The sequence below is a fragment of the Chlorocebus sabaeus genome, chromosome 1, assembly GCF_047675955.1.
Source record: "Chlorocebus sabaeus isolate Y175 chromosome 1, mChlSab1.0.hap1, whole genome shotgun sequence".
NCBI lineage: Eukaryota > Metazoa > Chordata > Mammalia > Primates > Cercopithecidae > Chlorocebus > Chlorocebus sabaeus.
Window position 1 is genome coordinate 15,232,041 of NC_132904.1, and position 9,909 is coordinate 15,241,949.

The following is a 9,909-nucleotide window of genomic DNA, read 5'->3' on the forward strand; positions in this document are numbered from 1 at the left end:
GTGTGTGTGTGTTTCACTTCTTCCTTTTTGAATTTTAGGCTTCCAGGCAACAGATGATAAAAAGGATAGCAGCTGTTTTTATTCTGTACGGTCAGGGCCTCAAACAAACACTATTCCTTCCTGAAAAATGTGCTTTCTCAATAACGATAATGAATAGCTAATATTTAATAAGCATGTGTTATATGCCAGGAATTCGGTGAAGCACATCATACATACCATTTCATTTAACTCTCACAATAATTCTATGAGTAGGTTACATCTATTTCACATATAAGGAAACTGAGAGTCCAAGAAATTAACTGGACTGTGATATACAGTTCATAACCGGTAGCCAGGTCCGGCTGATTTCAAAGTCCATGCTTTACTATAGTGCCTAAAACCTCTTGAGGTTTCACAGAAAATTCTATAGCAAGTCAACATTTCTATTGTCTTCAAAAAAAACCCAAAGTGCTGCTCCCATGTTTTCCACCGGGGCCCAGCTTTCTATGAATCCCAAGGAGTCCTGGCTCCCACCAGCAGTTTTCACTTTCTCCACAGCACCTGAAGAGCCACTTGGAACAGGAAAAAAAGAAATGGGCTAGAAGAAACAAGAAGAATTAGAAAATGAAAGGAGGGCCCCCAGTGCTACTGCCTTGGCCCTAGCACCCTGGCCACCGAAGAGCCTCAATTCCCTAAACCAGTTACCTCCTTTTCAGCTCCTTCCTGAGTCCTTAATGCCAGCAAGTCGTTTTCTTTGTGAGTCACAACGAATAATGAGGCCATTTCTTTAAACAAGGTTTCAAGAGTGGACAATCGGTGATTTATTGATTGAATTAAAAATTCGGAACTAGGGCTAGGAGCTGTGGCTCCTGTCTGTAATTTCAGTACTTTGGAGGCAGAGGCGAACGAATAGCTTGAGGCGAAGAATTCGAGACCAGCCTGGGCAACATAGCAAAACCCTATCTCTACAAAACAATACAAAAAAAAAAAAAATGTAGCCAGACACACTGGCGCACACTTGCGGTCCCAGCTGTCCTGGAGGTAGAAGTGGTAGGATCGTGCCAGGCACAGTGGTTCATGCCTGTAATAGCAGCACTTTGGGAGGCCAAGGCAGGCAGATCACTTGAGGTGAGAGTTCAAGACCAGCCTGGCCAACCTGGTAAAACCCGGTCTCTACCAAACAATACAAAAATTAGCTGGGTGTGGTGTCGGGTCCCTGTAGTTCCAGCTACTTGGGAGACTGAGGTGGGAGAATCGCTTGAACCCAGGAGGTACAGGTTGCAGTGAGCAGAGATCGTGCCATTGCACTCTACCCAGGGTAACAGTATGAGACCCTGTCTCAAAAAAAAAAAAAAAAAAAAAAAAAAAGCAAAAAGAAGAGGTGGGAGGATCACTGGAGCCTGGGGAGATGGAGTCTGCAGTGAGCCAAGTTTAGACCACTGCACTCCAGCCTGGGAAACAGGGCAAGACCCTGTCTCAAAAAAAAAAAAAAAAAAAAAAATTAGGGGCTAGTAGAAGAAATGATGTTGCTTGACATGTCCAATTTGAACATTGTCCCAAAAATCAGAAAGGGATTTGTTGTCCCAGAACCTCAATTTTTCCTTGTGCAAAATGAGGAAGTTAGAAAAACTGTGTAGGATGTCTTTCAGACTGACACTGACATACTATATGAACCCTCTTGGGAGGTATCAGTGAACCTACATACTCATGAGCTAAACTCCATTCATAGAGGCAACTCTAATCATCACCATTAGAGAAATAAAGATGGCCCAAATATGAAACAAAATGCCCTCAGGAAAAAAAAAAACAGGATGCAAAACGCCCCCAAGTAACCCTGGGGAAAGAGTAGATTGACAGCTGGTAGCTCTTCAAAACACCACCAGAAAACCTATTGACCAGCAAAAGCTACATTGATTAGACCTACTGTAGAAAGAAAAAACATCACCTGGTTGAAATCCCAGTAGTGTCTCAAAAGGCAGAAGCCCTATATTTATAGGACTTGGGGGTCTTGACTCAAGTGACATAAGGTCACTCTTTCGAGGTAGGAAACAGGATTGGACAAAGTTTGTGATATTATAGTTTAGGATTGACAGGCACAGGAAGGGGAGCGCCTGGAAGCAAATATTAGTAAAAAACCATTGTTTGTTGAGCAAATTGTTTGTCCAGATGAGTAATCTATTGTCCTGATAGGAGAGCTGTTGGCCCAGAGGAGTAAACTGTTTGGTTGGATAAATTGTTCAGATAAAAGCAAACAGTGAAGTTATTTATTGGTTTACAGCCATATCTTCCTAGGCCTTAATTTCCTGTAAAATTAGTTACGTCATATTGCTACAGTAAGTCTCAGTTCTCAGTCCCAATAGTTAAGGTATGTGAACATAGATGACCTCAATTCTTGATCAAGTTCATCTTATCATTTCTAAAACCCACTATACTGTTCCTATGGAAATCAACTTCTCTTCCTCTCACCAGTGACACTCTGCCTGGTTATAATCCTGAATATTTCTACCACTCTGTCCCACAGAGTGAGCAACAGGGAAATCATTTCAGCTGGAGAAGAGTTCACTGTCACAGATAGAGAACCCATCCATGCCCCGAATAGTTCAGGAATAATCAGGGCTATGGTCTGAATATGTCCCCAAAAAAGCGTGTGTTGGAAATTGAATCCACAATGCAACAATGTTGGGAGGAGGAGACTAATGGAAGGTGTTTATGTTCCACTCTCATGAATGAATTAATGCCAATTATAAAAGGGTTAGAGGCCATGAGTTTGATCTCTCGCTCTCCCTCCCGCTCTTTCTCACCACATGACATGACTCAGGAAGAAGGTCCTCACTTGATGTGGTCGTCTGGACCTTGGACTTCCCAACCTCCAGAAATGTGAAAAGTAAATTTCTTTCCTTTATAAGTGTCCCAAGGTTGATATTCTGTTATAGCAATGCAAAAATGGACTAAGACGGTCAGTATCCCCCAAAAAGGATCCAAAACATCCGTAGAACTGAGAACAGTAATAAAGTACTATGGTAATATCAAGAAATTTTAGGATTTTTTTTTAATTGAGTCAAGACCAGGTCTCCAGCCCCAGATTTCACTGGCTGTGTATAATGTTTAGCAAGCACCTTCCCCTCTCTGGGCCTCTTTTCCCACTCCCAGACATTTTGAGATGTTCCTCAAGAGTTACTCTGAGTCCAGCTCACTGGATTATTTGACTTTGCCCCACCAATACAAATCTATCCCTTATCAAAAAGGATGCAAAGAGGCCATGCGCAGAGGCTCATACCTGTAATCCCAGCACTTTGGGAGACCGAGGCAGGTGGATCACCTGAGGTCAGGAGTTCGAGACCAGCCTAACCAATATGGTGAAACTCCGTCTCCACTAAGAATCCAAAAATTAGCCAGGTGCGGTGGCGTGCACCTGTAGTCCCAGCTATTCAGGAGGCTGAGACAGGAAAATCACTTGAACCCAGGAGGTGGAGCCGAGATCATGCCACTGCACTCCAGCCTGGGTGACAGAGAGAGACTCTGTCTCAAAAAAAACACAAAGACAATAAAGGACATCCATTTGGCTGCTGATATAGCCTTTACATGGGTTTTCCTTTTTCCTTCAAGAGCCTGTCATCTAAGGTCATGGACCCACACTACTCAGAATAGAATGATCACAATGCCATACACAGGCAAGCTCTCAAAGCTCATAGCAGATTATTGTCCTTCTTATCTACCACAAAGTAATAAGAATGCACTGCCCTTTGGTTCTGCATCTTCCTATTTCCTAGAGGATCCTGCCAGTAAAATGTTGATGGTAAAACATCAACATTTCACTTCCAAGTGAGCTTTTCATGAAAGATTTTCTGGCCAGCATACCCAAGGGCAAAGAAAATAACTACCCCCCAATTACAGACAGGTATGTTGACTGCATATGCTTGCTTACTAACAATTAAGTTTGTTTGTTAGAACTTGTAAGCTGGGAAGATTGTGATCCAAGACTTTCATGGCAACATAACAACTATCAATCGGATTTGCAAGAATGGGTTCATATAGGACCTGCCACTAACAACTAGAACCTTTTCATATTTAAAAACAAACTGACTGCCTTAGGTCAATTAGCTAGATGCAGGCTCAGTAAGTGCAAGGAAGCTGCTCCACAGGGGAGACAGGAAGGACTCTATCTGAGAGGCATAGACAATTTGATAATCAAGATAGCGGTGGGGTCATAACTAAAAAAAGAAGTTTGTCCTTGAAGAATACGTCAGGCAATGGAGGCTGCTGTATTAACAAACAACACCCACATCTCCTTGCCTTGCAGTAGCAGAAAAGTTTATTTCTTTCTCATGTTCATGTCCATCCATAAGTCAGTGATGAACCTTCTGCTTTTCACTCCAACACTCAAAAGTATGCAAGGGAAGCCCCTATGCCTTGGACTTTGCTGGTGTCAAAGCAGATGGGAAAGAAGAGAAGTGGGGAACCAGAGGCTGGCTCCCAAGGCTTCAATACTCAGAAGTGGCACAAATTACTTCCATTCATACTCCCTGAGCCAAACCCAATCATGTGGTCAAGCCTAATTTAAATGAAGAAAGACAATGTATAACCCTTCTTATCCAAGAGCTGCAGGCAGGAACACTGACTCTTAGGCATCATCATAAACTCTACCACAAAAACGCTGAAAGGTTGTTGCATGTTCAAGAGAAGAAAATTGACACAATGAAGGGGGCCATTTTTTTAGGAACCGGACAACTTGTACAGGTTGGAATGCAGTAGGGAAGGTCAAAGGACACAGCACTGCTTTACCTCTCCAGGTAAGATTCCACGGGACTTTTCCAGGTGAATACCTCGTACCCGCAGGAAACATGGGCGATCCAGTCCCTCTTCTGTTGAGACTTCCTCCCAGATCAGTAGGGTAGGGACTGAATTTCTTTTATACAAACAAGTTATTTGCCTAACAAAGCCCTTTGCTTTGCCTGGTGATTTTCCCTAGGGTTGTGAAAACCCAAAGTGACAGGCTTCCAAGGAGAGAACAGTCTCTCCCTACCTACCTAGGAAAAGCAGTCTGTCCACATCATGTTCTCACTGGACTTTGCACTCCAGGCCCCACACCTCATCTCAGGAGGTGTCTATCAGAGAGTTATCCACAACAGTGAAAAGTTGGAAATATCTTATTGTCAATCAACGGTGACCAGTTGAGTAAATAATGATACACATATAACAACAAAATAATATGCATCCGTTAAACATGATGATGTCGGCTACTATTTATTGATATGGGAAAATATCCATGACATCTTGCTGAGTGAGAAGGTAAAGGGCAGAATAGCTTGCATAGTATGAATCTGTGTATGGAAAATTACAGTCATGAACATACTGAGAGATTTATATCTAAAGTAACAATAATCAACTCCCATTATCTGTGGTGGTGGGATTTCAGGTGACATTTTACTTCCTTTTTGGTTCTCTTCCGTCTTCTTTAAACTTTTTTTACAACTAGCATGTGTTACTTTTACAAAGACAATAGAGCTATTTGGAGAGGTTGGGAAATAATATTTTTTGAGATCAAGAGATGCGTTTTCAATATTATTAAGTGAATGAAGCAATTATGGTATAATCATATGTGTGTGTGTATGTGTGTGTGTGTATACACACAGATATCTCCAAAAAAAATACTACCAAGCACGTTTCCCAGGGACATTCACATGATCAACATCAAATAACATTTGAGAGCTCCACACCTATGTGTTCAAATACACACAAGTATTGATGATTGACATCACCAGCATTTTCAATCACTTTCTGTGAGACCTAGAGATTATGTTGACACGTGTCCCTGTGTACCACTTGGTCTGCAGAGCCTTTTGAGGTTCATTAAACTGAAAATAGAAGCCCACAAGGTATGGCCACTATAAGTGAAGAAGATCTAGCCTTGTATTTGGTGGAGAATCCCTGCTCCTCGGGGGTTCCCAGACACCCTCACCTAGCAAGATCTTTCTGCCATTCCTTGGAGAAGAGAAAACTTGCAGCTCTGGGTCTGCCTCTGAGAGACTGCATCAAAAATTCCCACTGGCACATTCCCACGGGCGCGTTCCTCAACTCTGAGAGTCAGGATTAAAGCCAGTTGAATCTTAAGACAGGAATCTTCCAAGCAAAAAGTACTCTCAAAGCTTTGTTACTTACAGCTGGCTGAGAAGTGCTCCTGAGAAAGCTGGCCAGAAGCAACAGATGAAAAAAGGAGGGAAACATCCCACAGCCACCATTCCCGCCAAGAGGTCTCCAATACCAAGTCTCTGTTCAACCACAGGTAAGTGGGCTGGGGGTGGGATCCTATCACCAATAAGGGCTCAGACTCCTTTATCCTCCTTCTTCACCAGTCAGGCCCAAACTTCCTCAAAATTCTCAAATAGGAAAAAAAAAAAAAAATCAGAGCTTAGAACCTAGAAGCAGCATGAAATAAATATGAAATTAATTTCCTTGGGATTATGTCCTGGGGCCTCTTGTATTTCACAGCTCACATTCTCCCTGGCACAGCCTAATTGCTCTTAGCTTCAACTGCCAGTTCTATTGTATATATCAGAGACCTCAGACCTTCCAACCTGATTCTGCTGTCCTCCTCACACTGACATCTTCAGTCCATCACCAAATCCAAACATCTCTCAGATTCATTTATCCCTAGCTATGTCCACCACCCACATTCCAGTTTAAGCTGTAACTCCCACCTGGATGACTTCAATATCCTCTCAACAATCTTGGCCATCCATTGACCCTCCTCCAATCATTTATTTACATCTGCATTCAGAGTGATCTTGTCAAAAAGTAAGTATGACCATGTCATCTTCCTGGTGAAAATTATGTAAAGGTATCCCATTTAAAAAAAAATTTTTTTTTTGAGACGGAGTTCTGCTCTGTTGCCCAGGCTGGAGTGCAATGACGCAATCTCAGCTCACTGCAACCTCTGCCTCCCGGATTCAAGCAATTATCCTGCCTCCGCCTCCAGAGTAGCCAGGATTACAAGCGCCCTCCATCACGCCTGGCTAATTTTTTATTTTTAGTAGAGATGGGGTTTTGCCATGTTGCCCAGGCTGGTCTCGAACTCCTGACCTCAGGTGATCCGCCCGCCTCGGCCTCCCAAAATGCTGGGATTACAGGCCTGAGCCACTGTGCTGGCCCAAAAAAAAACAAATTCTTTAACATGGTCTAGGGTACTGGATAACAGTTTAGGCTCTAGAACCTGACCACCTTAATTCAATCCCCAGCTCTGCCTCTTATTAGCTGTGTCTGTGGGCAAGTTACTTGGCTTCCTTGTGCCTTGATTTCCTCTATGCAACATGGAGATATCGATAGTACCTCCCATAAGGTGGTTGAGAGGATTAAATGAGCTGGGCACAGTGGCTCAGGCTCACTATGTGCCATGCTGTGTTCTAGGCACTGGGGATATAGTGACAAATAAAATTGAGAAGATTCCTGGCTGAGTGTGATGGTTCATGCCTGTAATCCCAGCACTTTGGGAGTCCAAGGTGGGCCGATCACTGGAGGCCAGGAGTTCAAGACCAGCCTGGCCAACACGGCAAAACCCCATCTCTACCAAAAATACAAAAACTAGCCAGGTGTGGTGGCATGTGCCAGTAGTCTCAGCTACTCAGGAGGGTGAGGCAGGAGAATCGCTTGAACTGGGGAGGCAGAGGCTACAGTGAGCCAAGATCGCACCACTGCAGTCCAGCCTGGGCAACAGAGCAAGACTCCGTCTCAAAAAAAAAGGATTAAATGAAGTTAAAGATATTTGGAAACAATGCCTGACACACAGTAAGCCCTCAATAAATGTTACAAAACACTGCCTCCTGCTTGCAAGGCTCAGCCACACCGCACCGCCTCTCTCTTTGCCCTCTACCTACACTGGTCTTTATTCAGCTCCTCTTCCTTACCAGCAACCCTGAGACCTCAGGGTCTTTGCGTATGCTGTTCCCACTCTTCCTTCCTCTGGAAATATCTTCTTAGGGAAACCCTTCTTGACCTCCCAGAGCCAAATCCCCCCCTTTTAGGCTCATAACATTGGGCACCTCTACTTCAGAGCTACTGTCCTGGTTGCAGTTTTTCAATAACGTATGTGATTGTTTCACTCAGGTTTGTCTGCCCACCTAAAGTCTAAACTCTGCAAAAGTGGGCACCATGTTTTTTTCTTGTGATTGTATCCTCACCTCCTACACAGTGCCCAGCACACAGTAGATGCAAAATAAACATATTTTGAATGACTGAATACATGCCCTCACATCTCCATCTCCTGTAGGAAACTCCCTCCTAAGCTTCAGAACACTGCACCCACCAGTCTCCTGAACTTGTGTGTTACACTCTCCCAGACTCAACCCATCCTTCCCCAAACCTGTTACCTGTTAGAGTAAATGATGCCACTATTCACCCATTTACCTAAATTAGGAATCAGGAAATCAGCTCTGATCCTCTTTGGGGCCACACATCCAACCAACGAGCAAGACTAATAAACCCATCTTCTAAAGACTTCCTTAATCTTGCTATTCTTAATCTCTCCGGAGGGCAAAGATCTTGTCTACCTTAATGACCGTTGTGTCTCCAGTACTAGTAATAGGACTTAACTGTTCGTGAATAAATAAAATAACACTACCCTAGCTAAAGCCAGTATGATCCGTTGCCTAATGTATCTCCCTGGCCTCTCTCTAATTCATTTTTACATCTGAGTCTGACCACGTCACCATCCTGCTTAAAACCTTTCAACTGCTCCCCACTTACAGGACTCTGCCTTCAAAGCCAGTCCTCCAGAGGCAAGACCATATTTTCTCATGGTTAACAATGACCAGGACTGGTTAACAAAAGTTTATTTTTAAAAAGGAAGGAATAAATAGTGCCCAGAATACTCTGGTGGTCCAAAAACATCAATTTCTTCTCCCATTCCCTAAAGCTCTTCTTATCTAAAGGAAAATGATTTATGAAAACAGCTGAGACTACCAACTACTAAGCACTGTGTTTTACAGACAAATATCAAGGAATACAAGTTATAAACCAAACCAGTGAGTTCGCTAGTGTCCTCAAGAAAAGAGCAGAGCTATCAGAGGGAGAACTGGAACCCATCCATGGTTCTGTAATAGATCCATGGGGACAGGAGATCTTCAGAAATTCTCAGAGATTCTCCCATCTTCAGATGGGCTCCACTTTCACAAACCTCCCTTCTTCTGACCTTGACAAGCCTTCTCTCTCCTGTCACGTCAGAACACTTCAACATTCAGCCCAAGTGCATCCTCATTGTCATGGCAGCCCCTCCTCAGAGTCTCAGCAGGAGAACTGAAGGAAGCTATTCTCCTGCTCCTTCAATCAGGAATTATTCCTGTGAATCCGGAGTTCTCCAAGGCTTTATCACACATCACACCCCAGTGTTACAGCCAACTCATTCCTTAACGATATCAGCTTGCTAGAGATGTGTGAGCCCAGCTCATGGGCCCACTGAAGAGACAAGCTAGGCAAATTGTCCCTGCCAGCTTCCTTCTTGTTTTCTCTCTGCTGAGGTCTTTAAGGACCACAATAAACAGCATGTCTCTTTCCTATGCAAATTCTGAACAAATTAAGAGATACGGTGTAGAAGCAAGGCAGATGGGGCAAAATATTACCTGCATCACTGATGAAACTTTTTAATGCAAAACATGATTCATACCTGTAGGGTGAGCTGTCTTAAAACTGAACCCCAGAATTACACACACTGAATGACCAGTTTTAAGATCTACATTACAGAGAAGCAGAACACAGCAGAGCCTATGCTTCCGAGGAGCAAAGAAGGCGGCAGAGCAGAACTATACAAACCCGATCTCTTCTGTGAAACTCACTGATCACAGGACGCACTCACCCTCCAAGAGAGGCGGGTAAGAATATTATACAACAGATATCCTTCCATACGGAGGGAAACATCATGAATAAAGAAGCATCCCCTCT